At 44.4% G+C, this 17,353-nt stretch overlaps 1 long non-coding RNA gene and 1 other non-coding gene across 2 annotated transcripts in view; one reads left to right on the top strand and one right to left on the bottom strand.

Moving 5' to 3' along the window:
• LOC129623080 (uncharacterized) overlaps positions 1-17,353 on the top strand; it is a 42,420-nt gene that overhangs the window by 11,227 nt on the left and 13,840 nt on the right. The window contains exons 2-3 of the long non-coding RNA XR_008700336.1: positions 3,222-3,262; positions 16,644-16,751. This is a non-coding gene — a long non-coding RNA (uncharacterized LOC129623080). The remainder of the gene's footprint in view (positions 1-3,221; positions 3,263-16,643; positions 16,752-17,353) is intronic.
• On the bottom strand, positions 3,860-3,939 carry TRNAG-UCC (transfer RNA glycine (anticodon UCC)). The gene has a single exon. It is a non-coding gene; the product is annotated as a tRNA-Gly (tRNA).

Here is a 17,353-nt window from a genome sequence, read left to right as displayed (position 1 = left end):
ATTCAGCCTCCTTACTTGTTATTGATCTGTTCACAGTTTCTATTTTTCCTTATTCAGACTTGGTAGGTGGTATGTTTCTAGGAATTTATCCATTTCTACTAGCTTGTCCAATTTGTTGACTATTTTTTGACTGTTATTGTTTATAGTAATCTAAATGGCTGTCTGGGGAGGCCTTACAAATAGCTGTGAAAAGAAGAGAAGCAAAAAGCAAAGGAGAAAAGGAAAGATATAAGCATCTGAATGCAGAGTTCCAAAGAATAGCAAGAAGAGATAAGAAAGCCTTCCTCAGCGATCAATGCAAAGAAATAGAGGAAAACAACAGAATGGGAAAGACTAAAGATCTCTTCAAGAAAATTAGAGATGCCAAGGGAACATTTCATGCAAAGACGGGCTTGATAAAGGACAGAAATGGTATGGACCTAACAGAAGCAGAAGATATTAAGAAGAGGTGGCAAGAATACACAGAAGAACTGTACAAAAAAGATCTTCACGACCCAGATAATCACGATGGTGTGATCACTGACCTAGAGCCAGACATCCTGGAATGTGAAGTCAAGTGGGCCTTAGAAAGCATCACTACGAACAAAGCTAGTGGAGGTGATGGAATTCCAGTTGAGCTATTTCAAATCCTGAAAGATGATGCTGTGAAAGTGCTGCACTCAATATGCCAGCAAATTTGGAAAACTCAGCAGTGGCCACAGGACTGGAAAAGGTCAGTTTTCATTCCAATGCCAAAGAATGCTCAAACTACTGCACAATTGCACTCATCTCACATGCTAGTAAAGTAATGCTCAACATTCTCCAAGCCAGGCTTCAGCAATATGTGAACCGTGAACTTCCTGATGTTCAAGCTGGTTTTAGAAAAGGCAGAGGAACCAGAGATCAAATTGCCAACATGCACTGGATCATTGAAAAAGCAAGAGAGTTCCAGAAAAACATCTATTTCTGCTTTATTGACTATGCCAAAGCCTTTGACTGTGTGGATCACAATAAACTGTGGGAAATTCTGAAAGAGATGGGAATACCAGACCACCTGACCTGCCTCTTGAGAAGTCTGTATGCAGGTCAGGAAGCAACAGTTAGAACTGGACATGGAACAATAGACTGGTTCCAAATAGGAAAAGGGGTACGTCAAGGCTGTATGTTGTCACCCTGGTTTTTAACTTATATGCAGAGTACATCATGAGAAATGCTGGACTGGAAGAAGCACAAGCTGGAATCAAGATTGCCGGGAGAAATATCAATAACCTCAGATATGCAGATGACACCACCCTTATGGCAGAAAGTGAAGAGGAACTAAAAAGCCTCTTGATGAAAGTGAAAGTGGAGAGTGAAAAAGTTGGCTTAAAGCGCAACATTCAGAAAACGAAGATCATGGCATCTGGTCCCATCACTTCATGGCAAATAGATGGGGAAACAGTGGAAACAGTGTCAGACTTTATTTTTGGGGGGCTTGAAAATCACTGCAGATGGTGACTGCAGCCATGAAATTAAAAGACACTTACTCCTTGGAAGGAAAGTTATGACCAACCTAGATAGCATATTCAAAAGCAGAGACATTACTTTGCTAACAAACGTCCGTCTAGTCAAGGCTATGGTTTTTCCAGTGATCATGTATGAATGTGAGAGTTGGACTGTGAAGAAAGCTGAGCGCCGAAGAATTGATGCTTTTGACCTGTGGTGTTGGAGAAGACTCTTGAGAGTCCCTTGGACTGCAAGGAGATCCAACTAGTCCATTCTAAAGGAGATCAGCCCTGGGTGTTCTTTGGAAGGACTGATGCTAAAGCTGAAACTCCAGTACTTTGGCCACCTCATGTGAAGAGTTGACTCATTGGAAAAGACTCTGATGCTGGGAGGGATTGGGGGCAGGAGGAAAAGGGGATGACAGAGGATGAGATGGCTGGATGGCATCACCGACTCGATGGACGTGAGTTTGAGTGAACTTCGGGCGTTCGTGATGGACAGGGAGGCCTGGCGTGCACAAAGAGTCGGACACGACTGAGTGACTGAACTGAACTGAACTGAATTATCCTTTGCATTGTGGACCCTTGAACAACTTTGGGTGTTGGGGCGCTGACCCTCTCTGCAGTAAAAAAAATCTGTGTATAACTTTAAGTCAATCCTCTATATCTGTTATGTTCTGAATTCTTGAATTTAACCAACTGTGGCTAGTGTAGTATTGTAGTACATATTTAGTGGAAAAAAAATCCATGTATAAGTGGACCCACACAGTTCGAACCTGTTGTTCAAGGGTCAACTGTTTATCTGTGATATTAGTAAGATATCTCTTCTTTCATTTATAATTTTATTTATTTAGTCCTATCCTTTTTCTTGGTAAGTCTGGCTAATGGTTTGTCAATTTTGTCTTTTCAAAAAACCAACTCAGTTTCATTTTCTTTTCTATTGTTTTACTAATCTCTATTTCATTTATTTCTCCTATGATCTTGTTATTTCCTTCCTTCTGCTAACTTTGCCCTTTGTTCTACTTTTTCTAGTTCCTTGAGGTAAAATGATAGGTTATTTGAGATTTTTAAAAAATGTAGGCATTTATTGTTATGTAAGTGCCTGACTTTAAGCTTTTGATTGTCAAGGCATTCATTTCAAAAGATATCCATCTTGAATAAACATCTTGGCAACTGTATGACACAAGTGATCGCCCAGGTAAGGAATTAGACCACCTCTGCTCACGAAGTTCGCTCTTTCAGAAAGCCCCGGGTAACCTAGATACCTGACCACTTGAGTAACCCTGCTTCTCCCTTTCTGCGCCCTAATCCCTGCTCTTAAGCTTTAAATTAACCAATAAAGGGTGAATCTACAAAACTCTGGACACCCCAAACTTCGATTCTTTGAATCCCAATAAAAACAGCCCCCCGTGGCTACTCTTTGTCTGCTACCCACTCCAGTACTCTGGCCTGGAGAAGTCCATGGCCTGAATGTATAGTCCATGGGGTTGCAAAGAGTCAGACACGACTGAGTGACTTTCACTTCACATTATTTGACTTAAACGTTATTTGTCTGATAAAAGGGTAGCTGTCCCTACTCATTTTTGGTCTCCATTTGCATGGAATATCTTTTTTTATCCCTTCGCTTTATGCCTATGTGTGTTCTTTTATTTATTTATTTATTTAATTTTATTTTATTTTTTAAACTTTACATAATTGTATGCCTGTGTGTGTTCTTTTATTTAAAAAATTATTTATTTGCTTATTTATTTATTGCAGGCTGGATCTTTCTCGCTGTGTGTGGACGTTCTCTAGTTTGGGTAAGTGGGGCTAGTCTCGAGTTGTGGCGTGTGAGCTTCTCTTGTTGTGGAGCCAGGCTCCGTGTGGAGCACAGGACTTCCACAGTTTCCCAGGCGTTCAGGGTTCAGTAGCTGCGGTGCAGGGGCTCGGCACTTGTGGCCAACGGGCTTACTTGCCCTGAGGCACGCGGAATCCTGCCAAACCAGGGATTGCCCCATGTTCCCTGCACTGGCAGACGGATTCTTAACCACGGGACCACCCAGGAAGTCTGGGCTATGTGTGTTCTTAAAGCTAAATCGAGTCTCTTGAAGGAAGCATGTAGTTTGACTCTTTTTTTTTTAATTCATACAACTGCTCCATGTGTTTTGATTGAGAATTTAATCCATTTGTATTTAAAGTACTTATTGATAGGTAATGCCATCAATACGGCATTTTTATTTATTTTTGGTCTTTAAAAATTATTTACTTTGGGCACTCAGCATTTTTTTTTCTAAAGGATAATTACAGTATTGTATTGGTTTTTGCCATGCATCAACATGGATCAGCCATCGGTATACATATGTTCCCTGCTCTAGGGCATTTCCCTATTTTTTTGGCCACAGCACGCAAGATCTTAGTTCCCTGACCAGGGTTTGAACCTGTGCTCCCTGCTCCCTGCAGTGGAAGTGCAGAGTCCTAACCATTGGACCACCAGGGAAGTCCCTAATGCCATTAAAAAAAAAAACAAAAAAAAACAACCAGCAAAAGCAAGTGTATTTGGAAATAGCCATTGGAACTGCAATTCCAGAAATTCAGGCTATGGGAGACTATAAACTAATGCTGTCTTAATACTTGTTTTCTGAATATTTGTAGTTTTTCCCCCTTCTGTTCCTGTTTTCCTTTCTGAATTGATGCTTTTCTGTAGTAGTATGCTTTTATTCCCTTCTTTTTATCTTGTGTATAACTACTATAGGTTTTACCCAAAGCTTCCTTGAAATATCTTATGTGACAGCTTATTTTAAGCTGATAATAACTTAACTTTGATCACTGACAAACTCTGCCCTTTACTCGCCTCCATTTTATGTTTAATGTCATAATTTACATCTTTTAATATTGTGTATCCATTAAAAACTTATTGTAGCAGTAGCTAGCTACTTTTTAAATACTTTTATCCTATAAACTTTGTACTGGAGTTAAGTGCTTGATATACCATCACGTTACAGTTTTAGAGTTTTCTGAGTATGACTATACACTTACCTTTACTGGTGTATTGTATATTTTCATGTTTTTCTATTACTGATTAGCATCTTTTTGTTTCAGCATAAAGAACTCGTTTCAGAATTTTTTTGTAAGAAAGTTACAGAGTTCTGAACTCTTTCAGCTTTTCCTTGTTTGGAGAAGCCTTTATTTAGCTTTCATTTCTGAAGGACGACTTTTCTGGGCAAAGTATTCTCGGTGGCAGTCTTTCTCTTTCAGGGCTTTCATTCTGCACTGGCCACAAGGTTTCTGCTAGGAAATCTGCATGTAGCCTTAGCAGTGGATAAGTTACTTTGTGTGAGAAAAATTTCACTTTTCTGCTTTTAACATTCTCTCTTTAGTTTTGATTTTTGATAGTTCTGTTATAATGTATCTTGAAGAATATCATTTTGGGTGAAATTTTGAGGTGATCTATTTGGCCTAAAGCTCAACATTCAGAAAACTAAGATCATGGCATCTGGTCCCATCACTTCATGGGAAATAGATGGGGAAACAGTGGAAACAGTGTCAGACTATTTTTTTGGGCCCCAAAATCACTGCAGATGGTGACTGCAGCCATGAAATTAAAAGACGCTTACTCCTTGGAAGGAAAGTTATGACCAACCTAGATAGCATATTGAAAAGCAGAGACATTATTTTGCCAACAAAGGTCCGTCTAGTCAAGGCTATGGTTTTTCTTGTGGTCATGTATGGATGTGAGAGTTGGACTGTGAAGAAAGCTGAGTGCTGAAGAATTGATACTTTTGAACTGTGGTGTTGGAGAAGACTCTAGAGAGTCCCTTGGACTGTGAGGAGATCCAACCAGTCCATTCTGAAGGAGATCAGGCCTGGGTGTTCATTGGAAGGACTGATGCTAAAGCTTAAACTCCAATACTTCGGCCACCTCATGTGAAGAGTTGACTCATTGGAAAAGACCCTGATGCTGGGAGGGATTAGGGGCAGGAGGAAAATGGGACGACAGAGGATGAGATGGCTGGATGGCATCACTGACTTGATGGACATGAGTTTCAGTGAACTCCGGGAGTTGGTGATGGACAGGGAGGCCTGGCGTGCTACGATTCGTGGGGTCACAAAGAGTCAGACACGACTGAGCGACTGAACTGAACTGAACTGATTAGCTTCATGAACTTGGATGTCTAAATCACTCCACAGGTTTGGGAATTTTTCAGCCATTCTTTCTTTTTTCTTTAACATTTTTATTTATTTATTTTTATTGAGATATAGTTGACAAATAACATTATATTAGTTTCAGGTATACAAAATAATGGTTTGATATTTATATGTACTGTGAAAGACTTAAGACTTACTGTCTTAGCCATTATTTTTAAAAATAAGCTTTCTAACCTCTTCTTCCTCTCTTCTTCTGGGACACAGTTGTGCACAATTATGTGTACATTGTTCACTGATTATTTCTTCTGCGTGGTCAAGTTTGTTGTTGAAGCTTTCTGTACAGGTTTCTGTGTGGACATAAGTTTTCAGTTTTTTGGTTATATACCCCAAAGTTAGATCATTAGATTGGTGGTATGCTCAGCAGGGCATTAAAAACACTTCCTCAGGCTCTGTATCACTCTAGAGGGGTGGGATGGGGCGGGCGATGGGAGGGAGGTTCAAAAGGGAGGGGATATATGTGTACCTGTGGCTGATTCATGTTGAGGTTTGACAGAAAACAACACAATTCTGTAAAGCAATTATCCTTCAATAAAAAAAAATAAAACAAAAACAAAAAAAAACTTCCTCAGATGAAGCTGTGGCTCCACTGAGACCAAGATGTCTCCCACAGGTTCATGATCTGAAGACGAAACATGTTCTGTGAGACTGAGAAAGGACCCTGTGGGTTGCTGCTGGATGTCTCAAGGGTCATATCCAAGGAATCATTGCTAAATGTAATGTCAAGAACATTTTCATCTATGTTTTCTTCTAAGAGTTTAATAATTTAGGTCTCCTGTTTAGTTCCATTTGGAGTTAATTTTTGTATCTGGCATTAGGTAAGGGTTCAACTTCATCCTTTGCATGGGGAGATCCAGATTTTCTAGCACCATTTGTTGAAAAGACTGTCCTTTCCACTCTTGAATGGTCTTGGCGCCCTTGTTAAAAACCACTTGACCATATATGTGAGAGTTTATCTCTGAGCTCTCTATTCTATTCCATTAGTCTAGCTGTCTTTTTAAAAAATTATTTATTTGGCTGCAGTGGGTCTCAGCTGTGGCATGTGAACTCTTATCTGCAGCATGTGGGATCCAGTTCCCTGACCAGGGATTGAAACTGGGCCCCCTGCACTGGGAGCGGGAGTCTTATCCACTGACACCAAGGAAGTCCTTGTGTGTTTTTTCAGTGCCAGTGCCACGTCATTTTGATTACTGTAGTTTCTACTAAGTTTAGAAATCAAGAAATGTGAATTTTCCAAATGCTTGGTCCTGCTGTGGCTCCTCATGGGACGCAGTTACTGGATGTACTTCTGAAATGTTTTTTCTAAGTTCTCCTTTGTGGAGCAAAGACAGTACGCCCAACACTGCTATGGGCCCACCTGGGGCATGGTTGCTATGTCTGCTGCTGCTGCTGCTAAGTCGCTTCAGTCGTGTCTGACTCTGTGCGACCCAGTAGATGGCAGCCCACCAGGCTCCCCCATCCCTGGGATTCTCCAGGCAAGAACACTGGAGTGGGTTGCCATTTTCTTCTCCAATGCATGAAAGTGAAAAGTGAAAGTGAAGTCACTCAGTCGTGTCCGACCCTCAGCGACCCCATGGACTGCAGCCTTCCAGGCTCCTCCATCCATGGGATTTTCCAGGCAAGAGTACTGGAGTGGGGTGCCACTGCCTTTCTCCCTAAAGAAGGGGTACAATTCCAAGCCAGCCACTTCAATCTTCCCAGGTCAGGACTGCAAGGGGAACTGGGGCAAAGTCAGGTAGGAGGCAGAGCTCTTGCCTTTACCCAAGGATCTGGATTAGGCCCATTCCTGCTCTAGCTGGTTATTGGGAGTTGACCGGCTCCTGCCTTTGTGTGGCTCTTCTGGAACTCTGATTGTCTGTGGAATAGAACTGCATCTGGCCATTATGACCTGAGGCAGAGTTTCAAGAGGCTGGCAATAATGGCAGGGTTGTTCTGTTACGCTCAGTGTGGCAGGGGAAAGCATTTGCTACAGATTTACTTACAGGTGGGGAGAGAGTGAGAGAGTTAATTCCGAGGTAGGTTGATAAGGAGTCTAGGGCCATTGAGAAGGAGAAAGGGGCCTGGGGCCCTTGAGGTGGAGAAAAGGGACAATTTTTTTTTTCTTTCCTACATTTCTTCATCTTAGTCGGGCTTCCCTGGTGGCTCAGACAGTAAAGAATCTGCCTGCAATGCAGGAGACCCCAGTTCGATTCCTGGGTCAAGAAGATCCCCTGGAGAAGGGATAGGCTACCCACTCCAGTATTCTTGGGCTTCCCTGGTGCCTCAGCTGGTAAAGAATCTGCCTGCAGAGTGGGAGACCTGGGTTCGATCTCTGGGTTGGGAAGATCCCCTGGAGAAGGCAACGGCTACCCACTCTAGTATTCTGGCCTGGAGAATTCCATGGACTGTATAGTTCATGGGGTCTTAAAGAGTTATTTCATTTTAACTTTTCATCTTAGTCACAAAAGAAAAAAGTCTTTTTTCTTAAGCTGAGTTGTTATGGCAACAATCTACTTCTTCTAAGACTAACTTTCTTTAAGCCCAGAGCTAAAGATCATAACAAAACAACTCATCTTGCTCAAAGGTATGTTTTTCCTTAAACTCTGTACTAATGATTATATAACAACAATGTATGTTGCTCGAGGACACGATGTATGTTGTTTCTCCTTCTTAAGAACCTTCTGACTAATCCTGTTATCTTAAGATGTATGTTGTGGGAGTGGGTCTGGGAAGACCTTTCTATCATTAGTAACCAACTAAAAAAGTATACAAGGCCTTGATAAGCCTAGCCAGTGGGGAGGTCTCTACCTCCTTCTGAAGTCCATGTCAGAAGCGTTCTCTATGCTTCCCCACTTTAATAAATGTGCCACATGAAGCTCTGAGTGACTGAAGCTGTGTCTTTGCTCCCAAAGTGAAATTCTGTCCTTCAGAGATCACGAATCTGACACCGTTCACTGTAAGCTATCAGGAGGCCACCGTTCACTGTTCAGGTAGCAGCTGGGATAGGGCAGGTGCTTTGATTGACAGACGGGGGACCTTCCACTGGTTTGCACTGTCCCAGGATGTATGGGGTTGGGTCATCTGATGAGCTTCCTGAAAATGTTTCCAAGTCCTCCTCTGGATGCCTGGAATGCACCCTCCCTGCCTTGGCCTGGAGTAGGACATGTGGGGATCCAGGCCATCCATGTAAGGAGTAGACCAGATGGCCCACAGGATCATCTAATGGTGACAAGGCTGTTTCAGGTTCCAGTGGCCAGGTTGAAGTTCCAGTAAGTCAGCCTGTGGTGTAGATATCACACACTATTGGGGGTGGGGGTGTGTTTTCTGACCTGGCGGCCAGATTGGGCCACCAGAATGATGGTGACATGCTGATTGTTGGCTATTCAGACTGTCCACCACCCAAGACATTCCTGTTTGACTTGCACATGTGCTGACTTGTCTGTCCACATGTCCTAATCTCAGTGCTACTTCTGATCTGTGGCACCTGCGAGTGGCGGAGGTGATAGTACAGGTTCTTCACCCAGCAGAGGACAAGTGTCTGAAAAGCACTGAGGTCAACCTGAGGTCAAGTTCAAGCCCAGACTAGACCAAAGTAAAAATTTCAGGCAGCAATAGAAATTATGAGGATAGTAGTCAAGGACAGTATATGGGTCTTGTGAAGAAGGCTGAGCGCCGAAGAATTGATGCTTTTGAACTGTGGTGTTGGAGAAGACTCTTGAGAGTCCCTTGGACTGCAAGGAGATCCAACCAGTCCATTCTGAAGGAGATCAGCCCTGGGATTTCTTTGGAAGGACTGATGCTAAAGCTGAAACTCCAGTACTTTGGCCACCTGATGCGAAGAGCTGACTCATTGGAAAAGACTCTGATGCTGGGAGGGATTGGGGGCAGGAGGAGAAGGGGACGACAGAAGATGAGATGGCTGGATGGCATCACTGACTCGATGGACATGAGTCTGAGTGAAGTCTGGGAGTTGGTGATGGACAGGGAGGCCTGGCGTGCTGCGATTCATGGGGTCGAAAAGAGTTGGACACGACTGAGCGACTGATCTGATCTGATCTGATAGAAATAAACACTGCTTAAGATCAATGGCAGGATTTGGTCTGAAACAGAGTAAATATAGAAGCCTAGGGCAAGGTCACATAATCAGTCAATAATAAAAACTGTCAGGATACAGAGTATGGGTCTGAGAAGAGGCAAGATCAAATCTAAATCAAGTTTAGGGGAAAGGGCGAGGGCAAGGTTGAGGCTTAAGCCAAGGACAAATTTTCAGTCAGTAATAGAGAAGTAATAGAGAAGATCAAGATGAATTTAAGGGACAGGACATATGTGAAAAGAGGAATGTGGGGAAAGTCAGTTCACAAAGTCATTTCAAGGCCAAATTATTGGTCACAGAGAAATTGAGGAAGACAGTTAGAGACATGTTGTGTTTGACCAATATCTATGTCAATTTCAAGATTACATCAATTTCAAAGTCAAGTTGACAACAAGATCAAGGTCAAATTCTTAGTCATTATTAGAAATGGTGAAGATAGTATGTTTACTGAGACTATGGTTCTGAAAAGGGTGAAGGTCATAATTAGGCCATGATCAAGTTCAATATCATAAAAGCCCAAATCAGGGAGTTCCCTAGTGGTCTAGTGGTTAGGACTCTGAGCTTTCACTGCTGAGAGTTCAATTCCTTGTCAGGAAAGTAAGATCCCACATACTACATGGCACAGCAAAAAAAAAAAAAAAAAAAAAAAAGCCAAAATCAAGCTCATATTAACAAATTAGTGATAGAAAGGATCAAGATAGTACATAGGAGATACAGTTTGTTTAAAATAAGGGTCAAGGTAAAGTTAAAGGTCAGGGTCAATATTAAGATTGGGGTTGAAGTTAAATTATTAGTCATAGAGAATGCTAGGATGGTAGTCAAGAACAGATTACAAAACTGGAACAGATAAAGGTCAAGAACAATGCCAGGTGAAGTTCATATTCAGGGTCAAATTCAAGTTTAAGTTTTCAGTCCGGGGTAACAAAGAACACTGAAAAAGGTGAAGGACAGGATTTGGTCTGTATCAGAGTCAATATACAGGTCAAGGTTAAATTAAAATAATCATTCAGTAATACAGTAATGATAGGGACAGAATATGGGCCTGAAAGGGGTCATGGTCAAGGTGAGGTCAAGGTCAAGGTAAAAATCTAAGTTTGGTTCAAACAGTGTTAAAGATATGAAAAGACAGTCTGATATAGGCCATTGGTCTGAAAATGTCTAGGTCAAGGAAAGGTGAAGGTCAAGAGAAAGATTGACAGGTTCCTTGGACCCATTCTTGGCTACTACTTTTAAGAAACAGGGAGGCCAGCTAGAAGAAGAAAAACAAAGACCCCCAGCCCGTACCCCCACCCTAGGGGCCAAAAGGTCCTTTAGCCAGGGCCTGGCAGTGAGGGAAGCAGAAAACCTCCCTGGTGACCCTTGCTCCCAGTTCCTCCCCTAACCTGAAAGCCAACTCTGGGCAGCAGCTCTGTCTTCCTGGCCCAGCCCATGGGCGAGTTCCCTGACAGCCAGCCTCTCCACCAGGACAAGTTCTCTTTTCCCCAAGGGCAGAGTCCTGGTCTGAGTGGGTGGGCAGGGTGGAAGTGAGTATGGAGGGCGTCAGTAGGACTGAGCTAGAGGCCCCCGCTTGCACAGGCAGCTTTGGGTGGGAGGGTTAAGTTGGGGCCAGGTAGATGGGGCATTGGCTTCACTGAGGTCCCGGAGGCCGGCAATATTCAGGAGGACACTCTTGGGGCACCCGGCGGAAGTTCCCAATAACAACAGCCATCTAACCTGAATAAGCCGGGTCTCCTCTGCTCTCACAAGCTAAGTGGTGTCAGGTCCATCCAGGATACTGGGTGCTTTCCTTTTACTGTCCTCCCCACTCACCCCAGCCAGCTACCAGTCTCACCTCTTGCAGCGGATCAGACCGCGGCTCCTTCAAAACATCACCTGCCCCTCCATCTCCTGGAAAGGGACCACAGTCCACGACACCATTAGCTGCGCGGTACAGTATTCCAGTCCTGAACCCCTGTGGGCCCAGGTCAGACCAACAGGCAGAGTGGGCCCTGGCGTGTGACGCTCGACCCACCTGGAGGGTCCCGAACGGGGCACGGAAGTGCGGAGATGGCCTCCAAGTACTTGCACCTCCAGTCTTTGAAAATGACTGAGCCGTTCATTCCCCTGCGCGGGCACAGCCTGGATGATCCCTCTAGAGCCTCCAGCCTCAAGAGACCCTCGCCTAAGGCACCGCCCCCAGATCCGTACTGGTTTCGCTGGAGCTGAAAACTATATGATAGAGGCCGCCAGGTGGCGCCAGACAACCGGCGCGAACGTCAGCGGGGGGAATCCGGATCGCAGGACGGAGAGGAAACACCGCCCGCCCCCTGGATGCCGGGTCCTGGTTCAGGCTCACCTCTGAGCGTGTCTCTCCAGACAAGCGGCAGCAAGGGCGTCAGCCTGGGAGCTCAAAGCCTGCGCGGCGTGACCCCAGCAGCAGAAGGGGGACTAGGAAAAATTCTTTTGGGAAAGGTCCCAGAACCACTGTTCACTTCCAGAGACGTCTGCTGGGAAGGGGACAGTCTCCCTACGCGACTGCGCGGCTCTGGGCTCCGGAGGGGAGGTAGAAAAAGTCCCGGAGATAATGCCAGGCAGGGGCGTCCTGCCCATCTTCCTAGACCTGCAGGAGCGCAGTTTTGGGTGGGAGGGCATGCACTGTAAACCTGAAATCATGAAAGTACTCCTAGAAACATGGATGAATCATTTTCATTCTACAATGTCGGAGAGGAAGTTTTTCCTAAAGCATAAAACGAGACCCAGAAGCCATAAAGGAAATGACTGGTAAACTTGATCACACAAAGTTTAAACAAAGTCTGTCTATTCCACAAGGAAAGTCCAACTGTAGCAGTGGTCAGCGATAGGACACAAGGCATAAGGGCCTTTCCTTCCCTGGCACCGGCCTGCAGGCTCCACTGAGACAGACACCGGCTCTGCAGCACAGTCCTACCCAGCCATTTGTCAGCCCCCTGTGGGCCCCTCCTCCCAAGTCAGCAACTGTCAGCCCCAACCAGTTAACAGCCCTGCTCTGCCATTGGGCCCGGCCTCAGAAAGCGCCTTCCCACTCTCTGTCTTGTGTATAAGAGCACCCTGATTGCCGAGGGAGATGAGATGGTTCCTAGGCTAGTCTGCCATCTCCGCTGTCTGCTGGCCTTCCGATTAAAGTTATCATTCCTTGCTCCAACAACTCGTCTTGCAATTTATTGGCCTGCCATGGAGTGAGCAGAATGAGCTTGGGCTCAGTAGCAAATTTTGGCAAAGCCAGCCAGGAGCCTTGCTGCTCGTAGTGAGCCGGCCCAAGTTGAGGAATTTTCAGGTAAGGCCTGCAGCTTCCAGGACCATTTCTCCTGAGGATCTTCCCTTCACAATTCCTGTAGCGGCACTGGCTGCCCCAGCGCTTGGCAGTTGGAGCGAGTTGACATTTAGGAGCTGTCGGACTCCGCATACTAGGGAAAGTCGCTCCCGTGTGTACAGCTGGGAACATATTCCCCTCTCAATTCGTTTGTTTGTTGCTTCAGGGTACCCTTCTGGAGGGCAGAATTGTCATTGGATTTTACCTGATTTGTGAACTGATTCGTTTGCTTTTGTTTTTGTGTTCATTCACAATGGAATCTGTTTGTTCCGTTGGTATTGAAATCTGTTCGTGTCTTTGTTTTGTGATTCTTGAACTTATCAAGAGAGGAAACACTCCATCTGTCCCTAAGGACAGCCTTTTGGGTCATATCCTAAATGGCAAGATACAGTTGTGGGCCTATGACTAAGAAAGAGATGATATTCGATTGTAGTGGTGTGTGGTCCCCATATACACTAGAATCAGGGGAGCAATGGCCCTTAAATGGCTCACTTAATTATGATACAATCTCACAATTTTTTTTTGTGTGAAAGGGCAGGTAAAAGTGATGAGATTCCGTATGTAGAGGCTGTTACATCAGGAAGAAAAGAAGTCTGATGGCTGCCATCTTATGGGGCAGCGGTCTTAAAGGGAAGTCAAGGAGAAACCTATTCTATAAGAGGGAGAGGGAGAACATCAGAGTGAGGATTTGCTGTTTCAGAATTTAACCACCCCTCCGACCAACCCAGCTCCTCCACTGGCCAAGCACACTGCACGGGCAGTTGTTCTAGCTGCCCCCATGCCATGGGTATATCCATCGCCTCCTGTTTCCCCTCCTTTTGGAGATGAATTAGAGGTTTCTATGTTAACACTCAGGTCACAGGAGCCTGGTTTGGTATCACCATCCTAGATGTGATAGGGAACCCAATTTGGACTGGGAACCACTTCTGGAGCAGGGCAACCTCCTTTGTGCTGATATCACTTCAGTTCAGTTTAGTTGCTCAGTCATGTCCAACTCTTTGCAACCCCATGGACTGCAGCACGCCAGGCCTCCCTGTCCATCATGAACTCTCAGAGCTTGCTCAAACTCATGTCCACTGAGTTAGTGATGCCATCCAACCATCTCATCCTGTGTCATCCCCTTCTCCTCCTGCTTTCAACCTTTCCCAGCATCAGGGTCTTTTCCAAGGAGTCAGTTCTTCACATCCGCTGGCCAAAGTATTGGAGTTTCAGCTTCAGCATCAGTCCTTCCAATGAATATTCAGGACTGATTTCCTTGAGGATTGACTGGTTTGATCTCCTTGCTGTCCAAGGGACTCTCAAGAGTCTTTTCCAACACTGCAGTTCAAAAGCATCAATTATTTTATGATATCACTTCAGTCAGTCAGTTCAGTCGCTCAGTTGTGTCCGACTCTGTGACCCCATGAATCGCAGCATGCCAGGCCTCCCTGTCCATCACCAACTCCCGGAGTTCACTCAAACTCACGTCAATAGAGTCGGTGATGCCATCCAGCCATCTCATCCTCTGTCGTCCCCTTTTCCTCCTGCCCCCAATCCCTCCCAGCATCAGAGTCTTTTCCAATGAGTCAACTCTTCACATGAGGTGGCCAAAGTACTGGAGTTTCAGCTTTAGCATCATTCCTTCTAAAGAAATCCCAGGGCTGATCTCCTTCAGAATGGACTGGTTGGATCTCCTTGCAGTCCACAGGACTCTCAAGAGTCTTCTCCAACACCACAGTTCAAAAGCATCAATTCTTCTGCACTCAGCTTTCTTCACAGTCCAACTCTCACATCCATACATGATCACTGGAAAAACCATAGCCTTGACTAGACGGACCTTTGTTGGCAAAGTAATGTCTCTGCTTTTGAATATGCTATCTAGGTTGGTCATAACTTTGCTTCCAAGGAGCAAGCATCTTTTAATTTCATGTCTGCAGTCACCATCTGCAGTGATTTGGGAGCCCCCAAAAATAAAGTCTGACACTGTTTCCACTGTTTCCCCATCTATTTCCCATGAAGTGATGGGACCAGATGCCATGATCTTCGTTTTCTGAATGTTGAGCTTTAAGACAACTTTTTCACTCTCCTTTTACTTTCATCAAGAGGCTTTTTAGTTCCTCTTCACTTTCTGCCATAAGGGTGGTGTCATCTGCATATCTGAGGTTATTCATATTTCTCCTGGCAATCTTGATTCCAGCTTGTGCTATGATATCACTTAGGAGGCCTTAATGCAGATGGTCACCAGTGGGGTGTCTATGAATACACAAGCCAGTTTCAACTTCAGATTTGTTTAATTGGGAAAACAATGACCCTACTTTATCAAGAGGACCCCCTCCGCACAACGGAACTTTTCACTTCCACCTTTGCCCTTCACCATCCCTCTTGGATAGACATTCATACTCTTATGAATTTGGTGCTCACAGGGGATGAAAGAAAGACAGTCATTGACAAGGCTAGAGAGGAAGCACGCCAGCCTTATCTAGTCGATCCAGATGAACTCCAGAAGCAAACCTGGCAGTTCCTATTGCTGAACCTGCCTGGGATCCCAACAACGGAAGTATGCCACTCCTAAAGCATTACAGGAAGTGTATCTTAGCAGGCCTTCGAAAGGCAGTAGCTAGGCAACAGAGCTTAAACAAAATTCAGGGGCTACACCAAAAACCTAGTGAAGACCCATAAAAATTTCTAGGAAGAATTTATCAAGCTTATAGGTGGTACTCTGATGCTGACCCTAAGGCCCCTGAAAATATAAGAATGGTGAATATGAGTTTCACTGGGCAAAGCACCCCAGATAAAAGAAGAAAATGACAAAAGTTAGATGGTGCATTGGGAATGAAACCTTCTCAGTTGGTAGATGTTGCTTTTAAGGTGTTCCATAACAGGGAGCAACTACAGAAGCCAAGAGGATGCAAGGTGGAGCACTACGTTATCGGCAGTAGCAGTGGATTCCGGCAAGTAACCGGAAGAGAAGTGAGCCACCGCTGGGGAAGGAACGATCCCCTCCTGTAAGGAGGAAGGCCATTGGGAGAGAAACGGCCCTCAGTTAAAGAATAAAAAAAGATAACAATAAGAGAAAGGTGGGAGCTTCTCACATGGTAGAAAGAGGAAGGCACTCTGATGATGAATGGAGGGACCTGGGAGTTCCCTTAGACTTGAGATATTTGATTCAAATTTCCCCACAGGAGCCCTGGGTAACTGTGACGGTTGGGAACGAGTTAACTGACTTTCTAATAGATACAGGTGTAGCACACTCCGTGGTGAACCAAGGTGGCACAGAAACCATCTCCATCCATCCCAGGCATGGGAGTGTCTGGCGAAGGACAAAATCAGTCCTTCTTACAACCTCTAGAGTGCCAATTAGGGGACTTCACCCTGAAACACAGGTTTGTTTTTTTTTTATATATATATATATATATTCCAGTGTGTGCAAAATTGGTCCTTCTTGCAACCTCTGGGGAAGTACAAAGTAGTTCCTTCTTATAACCTCTAGAATGCCAATTAGGGGACTATACCCTGAAACACAGTGTTTTTCGTTTTTTACCTATCCGGGAATGTCCAGTCCCTCTTTTGGGTAGAGATCTTCTTTGTAAATTAAATTCTCAAGTAACTTTTTCTCTAGGGCAGTTTGACATCAGAATCCCTCCAGACTATGCTGTAAGCCTATAGATGGCACTCATGGATGCTCCTGAAGAGGAGACAGCCTTTTCTCACTGAGATCTATGAAAAGGTAAGGCCAGAAGTGTGGGTTAATGGCACCCCTGGGAAGGCCAAGAATGCATGGCCAATACAAATTCCATTAGAAAAAAAATGCTGGGACACCTACTTTAAAGCAATACCTTTTGAGACAAGAGGGCCGAAAGGGAATACAGACAATTCTCAAGGAGTTTTTGAAAATAGGACTGATTAAACCTTGCAGGTCCCCATATAACCCCCTATCATCCTGGTCAAAAAGCTGAACTCAACAGAGTAACACTTTGTCTAAGAGTTGAGAACTATTAATGAAATAGTCCAAGATTTGCACCCAGTGGTACCTAATTCATATACTCTGCTTAAGCTATTTTGGGAGAATATAGCTGGTTCTGTTTTGGACTTGCAAAATGCTTTTTTCTGCATTCCTATTGCAGAAGAATCACAGCAGCTTTTTGCTTTTGAATGGCAGGATCCAGAAACACATGTAATCTAACAGTATTGTTGGACCATCCTGCCTCAAGGATTTAAGAATTCTCCTACCTTGTTTGGGGAAATGCTGGCAATGGACCTTAGAAACTTAATATAGGCTAAAGGACTCATATTCCAATATGGGGATAACTTGCTCATAGTAAGCCCTAT

Source organism: Bubalus kerabau, chromosome 1 (assembly GCF_029407905.1).
Source record: "Bubalus kerabau isolate K-KA32 ecotype Philippines breed swamp buffalo chromosome 1, PCC_UOA_SB_1v2, whole genome shotgun sequence".
NCBI classification, from domain to species: Eukaryota; Metazoa; Chordata; class Mammalia; order Artiodactyla; family Bovidae; genus Bubalus; species Bubalus kerabau.
Note: the sequence above shows the minus strand (reverse complement) of the source record. Positions and strands in the feature narration are given on the sequence as shown.